Source organism: Cornus florida, unplaced genomic scaffold, assembly GCF_030987335.1.
Source record: "Cornus florida cultivar Cherokee Brave unplaced genomic scaffold, ASM3098733v1 CherokeeBrave_3.0.0_Hap2_Chr02, whole genome shotgun sequence".
Taxonomy (NCBI): domain Eukaryota; kingdom Viridiplantae; phylum Streptophyta; class Magnoliopsida; order Cornales; family Cornaceae; genus Cornus; species Cornus florida.
Window position 1 is genome coordinate 21542419 of NW_026775572.1, and position 14498 is coordinate 21556916.

Here is a 14498-nt window from a genome sequence, read left to right on the forward strand (position 1 = left end):
ACCTTAAGTAAAGTTTTTGAAAGTACAAATCCCTTAACTTACCGATTTGTTGCAGAGGGGTTATGCCCCTGAGCTAGCCATTAACGGCCATTATAAATGAATGCTTTGTACCCCAAAAATTCAAATGGATGAATCTGCAAAAAGTCGATGGTCAATGAGAGTTTAGTGCAATTCCCCCTTTTTATAAATTTTAAAAGATCACACCTTATTTTGTTACATAATTGGTACCTAAAATGAGGACTTAAGCTACACAATTTTTTAAAGCTATTGCGGCTCTCACACTCCCTTGCCTCTTTCTTTCACTATGTTTGATATTTAAATATTGCGCCTGTCCACAGTGACGGACCCAGAAAATTTTGTGAGGGGAACGTTTTTTAATTTGTGGGGGCAAACTTTTATAGTAGGTCTATCTTTGTAATTTCAATGGGTTTTATTTATAAATTTTCAAAAATTAAAGTATAAAATGCAAAAAAATTAATTCAGTGGGGCGAATTATAATTTTAGTGAGAGCATCCGCATAAATTCGCAAAAATTTGAAGTTTAAAATGCAAAAAAAAAAAAAAAAAAAAAAAAAAAAAAAAAAAAATTCAGTAGGGGTGAATTGTAATTTTAGTAGGGACATTTTCATAAATTTAAAAAAAAAAAAAGAAATATAATGAAAATATAAAAAATTCAATACCCCCAGGTTCTATGTTGGGCCCATGCCTGCCTGTCCACTTAAGCATACAGAGCATTACAAGTTATGTGCCAATTTATTAAGATTGATAAAGCTTGTTGGTTTCTATTATTAGTGTTGGGCTAACTTCTCTTTTGAACTAGTTTAAATCACCAACCATGGTCTTCATGCTTAGCAAGTACTATTCTTGTAATTACACCCTTGTAAAATTTCTTGAGCTTCTCTCTATATATATTTTCTTCTTGATCACCTTTTTCTTTTTTTCTCATCATCCCTCGTGCAACTCCACTACACTTCAACATCCCTGAAATCACCACCACTGAAACGTCAAAATAAAAAGTCCACCAGGACGTTTATGTCACAGCACAAGTCCTCCAAGTCACCCAAGACCAGCAAGGCTAAGTGCGAACAAAGAAAGCTGGTCGAACCACATATATCGAACCTCTGCACCTTTGGGACAAGGCTTCTCAAAACCTGGCAGAATTTGTAACCCATTTCTCCTTTGTCATTTATTTAGAAGGAAATTCATCTCATGCCTTTCGACTTGAATTCTTCTTTATGTAGGTAGTAACTTTGGAAAAAATATTACATGGTCCGGGACTATATAGCCTTGACTAATCATAACTCGACATGCAATAAAAGTGTTACTTTTATTTAAATTTTTACTTGAATATGGACTATGGAGTTGTGATTGACGAGACAATGTAAAAATTTCTCGTGCCTTCGGCCTTCCACACGACAATGGTTTATTCAGATTTTAACAATGTCTTGATGAAAAAAGGAAAGGGCTGGACCATACCAAACCAATCAAAAGCAAAGAACCCAATTAAAGATGAGGGCTTCAACCCAAAAAGAACAAAAAAGGCCCACTGGACCATACATTAGATGGAAATCTAGCCTTAATTTCAAAATAATAGAGCCGTTAGATAACTCGTAACTGGTCAACCAAACCACCTGGTGGTGGTAGCTCCGGATTTGCTTCCTCTCATTCTCAGTACCTCAGACAGGCACTGCGAGAGATTGTGGCCGGATGATCAGGTGGACTGCGAGGAGGGACGAAGGAAGATCCCAATGATACAGAACTCTTCTCGCTTCTGGTGAGTCTTTCCAAGATGAGATGAGTTAGTCTTCCTTCGATTGAGTATGTTAACATTTCTTTTTAGTGTTCCACTGTTAACATTTCTTTTTAGTGTTCCACTCTGAGAGTTGATTTCAAGCTCTTGGAAATTCTTGTTTTTTCTCTCAGACCAAATGCTATACACTATAGCTAAGAGAGCCATTTTGTTGGTGGAATTTGTAGGACCCTTCCCGCCAATATGAAACCCACAACGTGTTTGAATAAATTTCCACGTGGGGGACACCTCTATAAGGTTTGAACAGAGGCTACAGGACCTAGGTATGCTCACCTACTTCATTGATTTCCTGTCTAGAGTTGGTAGTTTGTTAAAAAAAGGCTAGTATGGTAATTAATAGTTACCCAAATTACACTCATGTTGGTACCAATATCAACTAAATGATATTGAATTCAATAAGATTTTAGTCTCCCTGTCCACCTAACCGTGCTTCACGTCGCATTAAAAGTTTTTTAAATTCATAAAGCCTGTTGGTTTCTATTACTCAATTTAGGTTTTGAACTATCAGAGTCTTGTTTCTTCACTGAGCGACAGGCACACCTACACAAATCTCTTTTTCTCAGTACGTAACCCCTAGCTCAACCATGGAGATTCTGAAATTCAAGAAGACTAACCATCATTTCCTTCCAAATATTCTGTTTCGTGGTATGTTCAAGATCTATGTTTTTCTCTTCCTACTTATCTCCCCCTTTGCAAAACCACTAACCTACGAAAACACCACCTTCAAATTCAGTAGGTTTGATCCAAAAATGGATGATATCATATATGAAGGAGATGCAAAAGCGTCAAACCAAGTTATCCAACTCGCAATTGAGAAGGAAGGTTCGGGTGGGAGCTTTGGTCGAGCCATCTATAGAAAACCCATAAAACTTTGGGACAATGCCTCTGGAAATCTTGCAGACTTCAACACCTACTTTTCCTTCCTAGTAGACTCGCGAAATATCTTGAAAGAATTTGATGGTTTTGCCTTTTTTCTCACCCCCACCGATTCCCAACTCCTTTCTACCTCAGGAGCTGGCAATCTTGGTCTGGTTACTTCCAACCCAGCATTTGTTGCTGTTGAGTTCGATTCATATGCGAATGAATTGGACATGAATGGCGGCATGTTGTCTGATCATGTGGGTATTGATGTCAACAGCATGAGATCCGTAAATGCCGTGGAATGGTCTTGGAGTGATGTTACAAATGGGCAAAGAGCTAAAGCTTGGATTAGCTCTAATTCTACTTCAAAAAATCTAAGTGTTATTGTGACTGATGATAGTAATAGTGGTACTTCAAATTTCAATAGCCTTTCCTACATAGTTGATTTGAAGGAACATTTGCCAGAGTTGGTGAATATTGGCTTTTCTGGTGCCACTGGATATGTTATGTATGAGATCTACAACATTATCTCATGGGATTTCAGCTCTACTCTGCAAATTGCTGAAAATGTTACAAATTTTGCGGTCTCTGGAAGAAAGAAAAACAAGACCTGGCTGTGGGTTGTGCTTGGTGTTGGTGCTTGTTCCGTGGTTCCTGCTCTGATATGGTTTGGTTATTGGATGTCAAAGAATAGAATGAAAACTGAAAACAATCCTATTTCTGCAGACAATGAGTTGGCCAGGGTGGAAGTACCTAGGATGTTCTCATACAAGGAATTGGTTGTTGCGACCAATAATTTTTCAGATGAAGGGCTGCTTGGAGAGGGTGGGTTTGGACAGGTTTACAAAGGCTTCTTAAATGATACCAACTCCAATGTTGCTGTAAAAAAGATAATTCCAGAGTCAAGGCAAGGTATGAAGGAGTATGTCTCGGAAGTTAAAAGCACAACCGGACTGAGGCACAGGAACTTAGTGAAACTCATTGGTTGGTGTCATGATAAAGAAAAAGAACTTCTCATTGTCTATGATTTCATGCCAAATAAGAGCTTGGATTTCCATATTTTCAAAGAGGAACGCTTGTTGACATGGGAGGAGAGGCACAGGATCGTGTTAGGCCTAGCATCGGCCATGATTTATATGCAAGAGGAATGTGAACACTGTGTGATGCACCGCGACATCAAATCGAGCAACGTTTTGTTAGATATGAATTTTAATGCTTGGCTTGGGGATTTTGGGCTAGCTAGACTCATAGAACACGGACAAGTGTCTCAAACAACAGATTTGTTGGGGACACCAGGTTACATGGCTCCTGAGTACTTCCAGAATAGCAAAGCCACAAAGGAATCAGATATCTACAGTTTTGGGATTGTTGCTCTGGAGATAGCCTGTGGAAAGCGTGCTACCGAACAAGGTGGATTGGTGAAGATGGTATGGGGGCATTATGGAAGTAGAAATGTTCTTGAGGTGGCCGATCCAAGATTAGGCGGAGAATATGATGCGGACCAGATGGAGCGTTTGATCATTGTGGGGCTTTGGTGTTCTCATCTAGATTATAATAGCTGCCCTTCGATGAGGGATGTCATGGATGTGCTCAATTCTAAAGCTCCATTGCCAGTTCTGCCACCAATCATGCCGGTATCCACATTTATACCTCCTCCACTTCTATCCTCATCAAGTGGTGCTAGTGGTTCCGAAAGAGGTCAAACCCAATATTCAGGCAATAGCTGCAACACTGATTCCTCAAAGTTCTCATCTTCTACTGCTTCTGGTGGTACATAATTCTCGCACATTTAGATGTGTAATATATTATTAAGCTCGAAATTTGTATATGATGTGTGTGTGTGTGTGTGTTTTTTTTTTTTTTTTTTTTCTTTTTCTTTTTAAGTCTGCTTTACAACGAGCATTGTTATTGTTATTGTTATTGTAACTTCCACTTCTTGTTCTGAATCTGTATAATTTGCCGTACGTATTGTTGTTGCAAGTGTGTAGCGAAGAGTTTGGTAATGAATGTCGTGCCTTCAATTTCTATGTTTACCTATTTTCGATTTTAGATGTGTAGGGTAACAATCTGTTACACATCCTAATTCTTCAATGCAATCTGTGAAAATTTTGATAACCATAAAAAGAGGCGATTAGCTCTTTATAAAACTTATATCTCATTCATGCCTTTTCTTCCATTCAATTGCCGAAAGCCCAGTTCAATGGCAGAAAAGCCAGAGCGGAAAACATAATAAACTTTGGAATTTTACAACCCCGTGACGTACCTTTAGCTCTGATACCTTTATTAAAGTGATTTCATTGTAAAAAAATATTTTCAAAATATCATAAAATAAATTATGCAAGACATAGTTTAATTTGATCCAATGTACTCAAAAGAAAGATAATGTAATATTTTGACTGATTCGTGTAACCTAGTGTAAATAGACTCTAGTATGAAATTTTGAATATATAATTTTTATACAATCATTTTTCAATTGGTTAGATATGTTGCTGTGCACCTCAATATTTATATATATGATCACGATAAAAAGATGGAGAACTTATCTTAGATGACCATTAACATCATTAGTAAAATACAACAAAAAAATATGTATGTAAACGTACAAATATAATTCACTTTTCTTGTTTAAAAAATGTTAAAAAATTCGACATAAGAAAAAAAAAATAAAATAATACGAATATGTAAATGTTAGGATACAATACTTTTTCTTTTGGGTTTAAAATTTTGACCACACATATACTAATTTTCTTTTTTTATTCCTTATAAATTTGTATTTCTATAGAATAAAAGACTAAAAATAATAAGAAAGCATGGAGTGTTGCATAGAGGTGAAGGATTGTATAACATTGATGAGTTTGTAAAAATCGACAGATTAGAGAAAATTTTAGAATTGTAAAGAATTTGTAAATATACATATATTTTGGTAAAAAAAATTAAATTTTAAACATGAATTGGAATGTATCTTAGCATCGAATAACTATATAGGAATGAGTCACGTTCATAATAACAAGTTCCAAACTCTAAAAGTGAGAGTGAGAAGTTTTAGGAGTTTTTTTTTTTTTTTTTCGTGTGTGGAAGTTTTAGGAGTTGTGGGTGGAACAAGCAGTGTATAAAAATGTACGTGGTTAGAGTATTAGATAGAGACAAATTTACTGTGCAAGTATTAAATCAATAAAAAAAATAGTTGAAGTCAATGCCATTTCTTTGTTTTCAATAAGCACAAAATTTAGTTTTTAATATGTCAAGTGGGGTCAGTTCATAAACTTACTCAGCAAATAAACAGTTTATAAATGCCTCCTCTAGTGATTGTTTACATTCTATATAGGGTTGAGTTTGTAAGGCTTGAATTCATCCATAGCAAACTGATTCCAAACATTGAATTCATCCATAGCAAACTGATTCCAAACATTCATTTGGGAAACTTGGTTAACTTGATGTGTGATTGAGTTTGTTGATTTGAGAAATTCATCCAATGAGGATTGACTTACATTATTTCTTGTTGCCAATATTTCTAATTCCGATAATTTCCTTTCACTCACACCATGAACATTGTTCTTGAATAAATTAAAATTAATTCATAATGTCAATTTTATTAGATTTTTACTTATGTGCAATTGTAAATTTGTGTTAGGATTAAAATAACAAAACTCTCGTATTTTAATTTAAAAATCTCCTGAACTAAAAAAAGTTATCAAGTTGCCCTCGTATATGTGACCGGCCTTGTTCACGTGCCGGCTAGCGGTGAAAGAAGCAGAGGAAGCTATGGAACAGGTTTGTCAAGTAAAATTACAAGTTTCGATAGACCCCACTAGTAAGGGGCAAGCCAACATAGTGATCCAGTTGGGGAGCAGAAGTGGGGCATAGATTATCAGTATTTTAACTTAATACTACCTCTGTCCCTTTATAATTGTCCAAATCCATATTGCACAGTTTTTTAGGCAACAATTTTTGTCATAGTTTATTACATTGGTAAATGATGCATTTCCAAATTTGTACTTCCCTAAAAATTTGTAAAAGTAGTATGAAAAAGTTATTTTTAATGAGGTCCACTTATTACATTGGTAAAAGTAGTATGAAAAAATTATTTTTATGGGGTCCACTTATTTTGGAATTTTAATTAGTTTAATCTTTTAGGGGTAAATTGGGAATGTAATAAAAAGTAGTGTATTGATTTTTGAAATGTGACAACTAAAATGAGACAGCAAAAAATGAGATAATAGACTATTAATATGTGACGGAGGGAATATTAAATAGTAAGGTCAATTTTGTAATTTTACAATCTTTTCTTTTTCTTTTTTTTTTTTTTTTTTTTTTTCTGTTACTCGAGGTATTGAAAGTACAAAAATGTTATATTCTGTTATTACTTACAATGTCCTTATGAAAAAACAAAAGGGCTGGACGTCCCAAACCAAATCAAATGCAAAGAATTCAATTAAAGGTGTTGTCCAATTAATAAAGGGCCATCACCTTATAAATTCAGAGTTGGATTTCCCTCACCCTCACTATACTAACCATTGTCAAAAAAAAATAAATAATTCAGAGTTGGATTCCCCTCACCCTCACTATACTAACCATTGTCAAAAATAAATAAATAATAAACTAAAGATGATTAGATGAGGGCTTCTACCCAAGAGGGAACCAACAAAAAAAAAAAAAAAAATGAAAAAAAAAAAAAAAATATAGACACCCCAATGGACCCATAACGTTAGATGGAAATCTAGCCTCAATTTCAAATTAACAGAGCCGTTAGATAACTGCTCAACCAAACGACCTGGGGTAGCTCCGGATTCGATTTCTCTCATTCTCAGTACCTTATAACAGTTTACAGTCATATTAAATAACAAGAAATATATTTCACCATTCGTTTTCTCGCTGATCACTCTCTCTGAAGCTCCGAACACGTTCATCCATCTCTTCTATTCAAATCTTACGAAAGTTTCAAGATTGAAGGATCTATTTCGAACTTCAATGGAGGTCGCCTCAAAGTCACAGTAAGTTCACTCTTTTTCTCTCTTCACAAACCCTAAATTTTTCTCTATACTCACGAATGAATTTTCAATAGGGTTTTGGCATGTATTTTTGGGCAGAGTCCACGCTGTTTGTATCATTATTTTGCGTTTTGTAGTCAATTTAATTGCTTCAAAGTTCGATCTTGTTGGGACTTTCATTAAAATTGTGTTTTTTTGGTGATAAATGCCTGGTTCTGACCAGGGTTTATTCTATATGAACATTTACCTATATATACTGTATATGTATTGTTTTGGTGACTTGGGGTTGTTTGATATTTGGAGTAAATTGACTTCGATCTGGTGGCATTGGTAGGTCTTATGCGTGTGCATTCAAGAACAAGGTTGCATTTCATAATTACCGGATTGTGGCGTTCTTGTTTCTTTGTTTGTTTATTTCTTTTCTTAATGTGGGTTTATCATTTGTATTTTGACATTTATTTGTGCTTTCTTGAGGGGTCATTGCCTAGTGCAATGGTAAAAGCTCAATTGACAAGCTTAAAAATTATGAGTTTGAGTATGAAAGCATTTTGTTTACGTCTAGTCCTCTTCTCCGAGCACCCTGTGTAGGTAGGTTGGGTAATGCACTTTTAGTTATTGTGCTTTCTTAATGGTTACAGTTGAAATTGATTTGTTGAACTATGTCTAATAATGTTAGTCAATCTTCTTTGACTTCTTGATTTCATGCTTCTCACGAGTCTCCTTTTTATCTAGTAAATGCGAGAGCCGTGAAACTATTATCGCATTTCACATGAGAACGGAGAATCTATGTCGAAATCACGGTGAATTAAGAAAGTAACTTATGAAACGTGTCAAGTATAAAGATAGTTTAGCACCATCTGTTGAAATGAGTTTTAGCACTATTTGGTCATAAACAGATGAGATGAAGTCAGAAGGGGGAATAAGTAGTAGTGGCACTATTAAATTCATCAGTGTATACGTGAGACTGTCAAATAAATAGGTTGTGTTATAGCGAACAAAATAAATTTCAAGATGAAATGAGCGATGATCAGGTTGACGGGGAGGAGGGCAAAGCACTGAGGAAGGAAGATCCCAAAGACGCAGAACTCTTCTCGCTTCTGGTGAGTCTTTCCAAGATGAAATGAGCAGTCTACCTTTGATTTCTGAGATGATTTCAAGCTCTTGAAAATTCTTGAATTTCTCTCAGACCAAATGTGATACACTACAATCTTTCCAATGATGCGCAGCCCAGTTGAAAATTGAGACCAGCATGATGGGCCAATATAAAAGCCACAATGTCTTTGAATAAATTCCCAGATGGGAGACACATATGAACATTCAAAGAACAGGTGGGATGCTGTCTCTATAAGGTTTGAACAGAGGCTACAGGACCTAGGTATGTTCATGTGCTTCTTTGATTTCCTGTCTAGAGTTGGAAGTTTGCTTAAAAGGCTAGCCAAAGTATGTTAATTTTCACCCCTATTCCATTTGTTGATGTGGAGTTTGATTCTTGGGGTTATAGTAATTGGGACCCAAATTATACTCATGTTGGTATCAGTATCAACTCAATGAAATCTGTTACCACATCGATATAGAAGGGTAATATCACTAAAGGGGTAGAAAATGAAGCTCGCGCGGATTAGTTATTTTGATCATACCATAGTTCAACGAGGTAACCTTATTCACAAAGTTGATCTGCGTAAGTACTAACCAGAATGGGTTGATTTAGGGGGACCTTTATGAGAAGGATACTGTCAAATCATGGAATTTCAGTTCTAAAGATCCAGCCGCAGTGACACCAAGCCCCAGTCCAGGCACCAAACCCAAAGGAAAGAAGGAAAACAAGACAACACTAGTGGTGGGATTAAGTGTTGGCTCATGTGTACTTTTGGTTGGTGGATTGGTTGCCATTTGCTTGTGGAATAAAAGGAGTAGAGGAAAAGAAGAAGATGCGGCATTTGTCTTTGAACTGTCCACGGATGATGAATTCGATATGAGTGTTGGACCAAAGAAGTTTTCCTATGGTGAGTTGGCTTATTCGACAATTTACTTTGCTGAAGAAGAAAAGCTTGGAGGGGGAGGGTTTGATGGGGGGTTTATAGAGGTTTCTTGAGGGATATGTCCTCTTATGTTGCTGTGAAAAGGGTGTCAAGAGGTTCTATGCAAGGGCTTAAAGAGTATGGATCAGAAGTTAAGATTATTAGTAGATTAAGGAACAAGAATCTGGGAGCTTTGATTCCCATATTTTCAAAGGAAAAAGCTTATTGACATGGGTGATGAGGTATCAAATTGTCCATGCCTTAGCCTCTGCTTTGCTCTATCCACACAAAGAGTAGGAACAATGCATGCTGTGTAGAGATATTAAATCAAGCAGCATTATGTTGGATTCAAATTTCAATGCCAAACTTGGGGACTTGGGATAGCTAGGCTTGTTGACGATGGAAAAAGATCACAAACAACACTTTTGGCAGGGACAATGGGGTACATGGCTCCTGAATGTATCATTACGAGCAAGTCTAGTAAGGAATCAGATGTCTACAGCTTTGGAATCGTTGCGCTGGAAATAGCATGTGGAAGAAAACCCATTGATGTCAAGGCAAAAAAAATTCAAGCAAGAGTAGTGGAGTGGGTTTGGGACCTCTACGGAACAGGAAAGCTTTTTGAAGCAGCAGACCCCAAATTATGTGCTGATTTTGATGAGCAAGAGATGAAATGTTTGATGATTGTCGGGCTTTGGTGTGCTCATCCTGATGAGAATCTGAGGCCTTCAATAAGACAGGCAATTCATGTGCTTAATTTTGAAGCTCCACTTCCCATTCTCCCATCAAAGAGGCCTGTACCAACATATTTTGCTCCTGATCCATTGCCAGTCCTGCCACCAACCATTCCAGTATCCACTTTTATTGCTCCTTCCTCGTTTTATGTGCTAGTGGTTCTGAAGGAGGCCAAGCCCAATATTCAAGCAATAGCTGCAACACTGATTCCTCAAAGTTTATCTCATCTTCTACAGCTTCTGGTGGTATATAATTCTCTCACACTTAGATGAGTAGATATATCCTAAATATAGCAATATCTGTATGTGACGTGTGTGTGTGTTTGTGTGTGTGTGCGCTTTATTTATTTTTTCTTCTTAGCTCTGCTTTACAATTAGCATTGTTATTGCCACTTCTTGTTCTTAATCTGTATAATTAGTATCATTTTTATTATTATTATTGTATGTGTGAAGTACAATAACTTCAGCAGAGAGTTTGGTAATGAATGCTTGCTAATGAATTCTGTGACTTTAATTTCTATGTTTCACTATTTGCAATTGTAGGTGTTTTTTAGACAACAATCTATTACACAACTCATTTTGTATTCCAATATTTGAAAATTTTGATAGCCATATAGTGGGTGATTATCTCTTTATAAAACTTATACCTTTTTTTCTTCTTTTTCTTTCATTTGATTGCTGAAAATCCAGTTCAATAGCCAAAAGACAGAGCGAAAAACATAAACTTTTGGAATTTTACAACCACCATTGCAACTAATAAAAAAATGTTGTATTATTATTATTATTACCTTGGTAAGAAACTCATTCACACACCCACATTGCCCCCTAAGGGGATTTAGTTTGTGTTTGCACTTCAGAGTTGTTATTTAAATCAAAGGGTTAATGTTGATATTCGAGCTTGAATTGTTAATTGCTTTTTGAGACGAGGATTATCAGAGGATTATTATAAAGAATTTGCAAGCTGTAAAGGTTCATGGTTAGCTAGCTATTCCATTGGATATAACTAGTACGCTAGCTCATGATCTCAGCAGAGAGGGTGACTATGAAAGCGACTAAAGTACACGAGCGCGACTATGCGGGAGTGTCAGAATGTGTTAGGAACTCTATTAATAGAGGTAGGAGGAGATGTGGGAGGCTACAATCCCCAAGGAAGCGCCCATTCTCCTGTATGCATTCTTGGCGCTCTTGTCCAAGTTCTCTCTCCCATCTCACATTTTTTTTTTTCCTCATTTGGCTACTTCATCTTGTCACTCTTGACCCACTTAAAATCCTTAAACCTATTCTCTGCCATCTTTCAATAATTATGGTAAGGTAATTTCCAAGAATCATCACATTCTCCTCAACTTTAATAGTTAAATATCTCCAACCCAATCACTGTACCAAGTCTAAGCCAAGTCGTTCTGTCCATATTCACCTTCCTATCAACTCACACACCTATTTGTTTTTACCTATTTGTTTTTACGGAGACTCATCTCCTACTTTGAGAGAGATCAGGTTTTTGTTGAAAGTAAATGTTGTTTGTGAGAGTAGTTGTATGCTTAATTGTATGCTTTAATAATTGTACCAATAATTGTATGCCTTAAATCCAATAATTGTATGCCTTAAATCCGCACTAATAAAAAGAACTTTAATACACTGTTTTCTGAAAGTAAATGTCTTTTCTATCCTTTTGGAAAAGGAAAGAATGACATTTTGACTTGCACATAGATAAAGCGAGCAGGCTCGCCAACTTATAGTCAGCTGCTAATAGAGTTGATTGTATTATAAGTTATGTGCCAATTTATGAAGATTCATAAAGCTTTCTTGTTGGCTTCTATTAGTAGTGTTGTGCCAATTTTAGTTTTGTACTACCAGAGACTAGCTTGTTTCTGTTGGAATTTTTAAAAATAAAAATTACCTTTATTGTCATATACAAGGGTTTCATAGCCGTTTTCAACCCCATCGGAGGACACTATAACAAACTCCTACCAAATTCTTAAGTAATCAAATGTTTAATCCTAAATTAATGCTTTATTCTTGATTTTACTACAAGTTTATTATTGATTTACACCCAACAGTTTCTTCACTTAGCAACAGGGACACCTACACAAATCTGTTTCTCTCAATACATAACCCCTAGCTCAACCATGGAAATTCTCAAATACGAGAACACTAACCATCATTTCCCTCCAAATTTTCTGTTTTGTGCTGTGTTCAAGATCTATGTTTTCTCTTCCTTCTTATCCCCTTTGCAAAACCACTATCCTTCAAAAACACTTACTTCAAATTCAACAGTTTCAATTCAAAAATGGATGATATCATATATGAAGGAGATGCAAATGTGTCAAACCAAATCATCCAACTTGCAATTAAGAAGGAAGGTGAGGGAGTCAGTGGGAACTTTGGTCAAGTCATCTATAAAAAAAATTCCATAAAACTTTGGGACAGCGCCTTTGTATATCTTGCAGATTTCAACACCCAATTTTCCTTTCTAATAGACTCGCGAAATATCTTGGATGATTTTGATGGTTTTGCCTTCTTTCTTGCCCCCACCGACTCCCAACTCCTTAATACCTCAGGAGATGGCAATCTTGGTCTGGTTAGTTCCAATCCAGCATTTGTTGCTGTAGAATTCGATACATATGCGAATGAATGGGACAAAAATGACAACATGTTCTCTGATCATATGGGTATTGATGTCAACAGCATGAGATCCGTAAATGCCGTGGAATGGTCTTGGAGTGACATTACAAATGGGCAAAGAGCTAAAGCTTGGATTAGCTATAATTCTAGTTCAAAAAATCTAAGTGTTCTTGTGACTGGTGATCGGAGTAGTGGTACTTCAAATTTCATTAGCCTTTCCTACATAGTTGATTTGAAGCAGCATTTACCAGAGTTGGTGACTATTGGCTTTTTTGGTGCCACTGGATATGTTATGTATGAGATCTGCAACATTAGCTCATGGCATTTCAGCTCTACTCTGCAAATTGCTGAAAATGTAATATATATTACAAGCCAGGTCCCAAGTCCAGCACCAAGTACTTTGAAGGCACCAAATTCTTTTATGGTCTCTGGAAGAAAGAAAAACAAGACCTGGTTGTGGATTGTGCTAGGTATTGGTGCTTGTTTTGTGGTTCCTGCTGTGGTATGGTTTGGCTATTGGAAGGCAAAGAATAGAAGGAAAACTGAAACAGACCTATGTCTGCAGACTATGAGTTGGGAAGGTTGGAAGTACCTAGGAAGTTCTCATACAAGGAATTGGTTGTCGCAACCAATTATTTTGAAGATGAAGGGCTGCTTGGAGAGGGTGGGTTTGGACAGGTTTACAAAGGGCTCTTCAGTGATACCAACTCCAGTGTTCTTGTTAAAAAGATAATCCCAGAGTCAAGGCAAGGCATGGAGTATGCCTTGGAAGTTAAAAGCGTTAGCGGACTGAGGCACAAGAATTTAGTGAAACTCATCGGTTGGTGTCATGATCAAAAGCAGGAACTTCTCATTGTTTATGATTTCATGCCAAATAAGAGCTTGGATTATCATCTTTTCCAAGAAAAACGCTTGTTGACAGGGTAGGCGAGGTACAGGATTGTGTTAGGCCTAGCATCAGCATTGGTTTATATGCAAGAGGACTGTGAACAATGCGTGCTTCACCGGGACATTAAATCGAGCAATTTTTTTTTTTTTAAATTCGAATTTTAATGCTAGACTTGGAGATTTTGGGCTAGCTAGACTCATAGAACACGGACAAGCGTCTCAAAATAACGGATTTGATTGGGACACCAGGTTACATGGCTCCTGAGTACCTTTAGAATAGCAAAGCTACCAAGGAATCAGATATCTACAGTTTTGGGATTCTTGCTTTGGAGTTAGTATATGGAAAACGTGCTATCGAACAAGGTGAAGCCAATGGAGAGAAATTTCTAATTGAATTGGTGAAGGTGGTATGGGGGCATTATGGGTGTAGAAATGTTCTTGTGGCAGCCGATCCAAGATTAGGCGGAGAATATAATGTGGAACAAATGGAGCGTTTGATCATTGTAGGGTTTTGGTGCGCTCATCCAGATTATAATAGCAGCCCTTCCATGAGGCGTCATGAATGTGCTCAATTCTAA

General features: G+C 36.6%; 2 pseudogenes; both read left to right on the forward strand.

The window, feature by feature from the left end:
- Nucleotides 1–1613: 1613 nt before the first annotated feature.
- LOC132295806 (L-type lectin-domain containing receptor kinase IX.1-like) lies at nt 1614–10924 on the forward strand (annotated as a pseudogene).
- A 1773-nt stretch (nt 10925–12697) lies between these two features.
- LOC132295807 (L-type lectin-domain containing receptor kinase IX.1-like) lies at nt 12698–14498 on the forward strand (annotated as a pseudogene).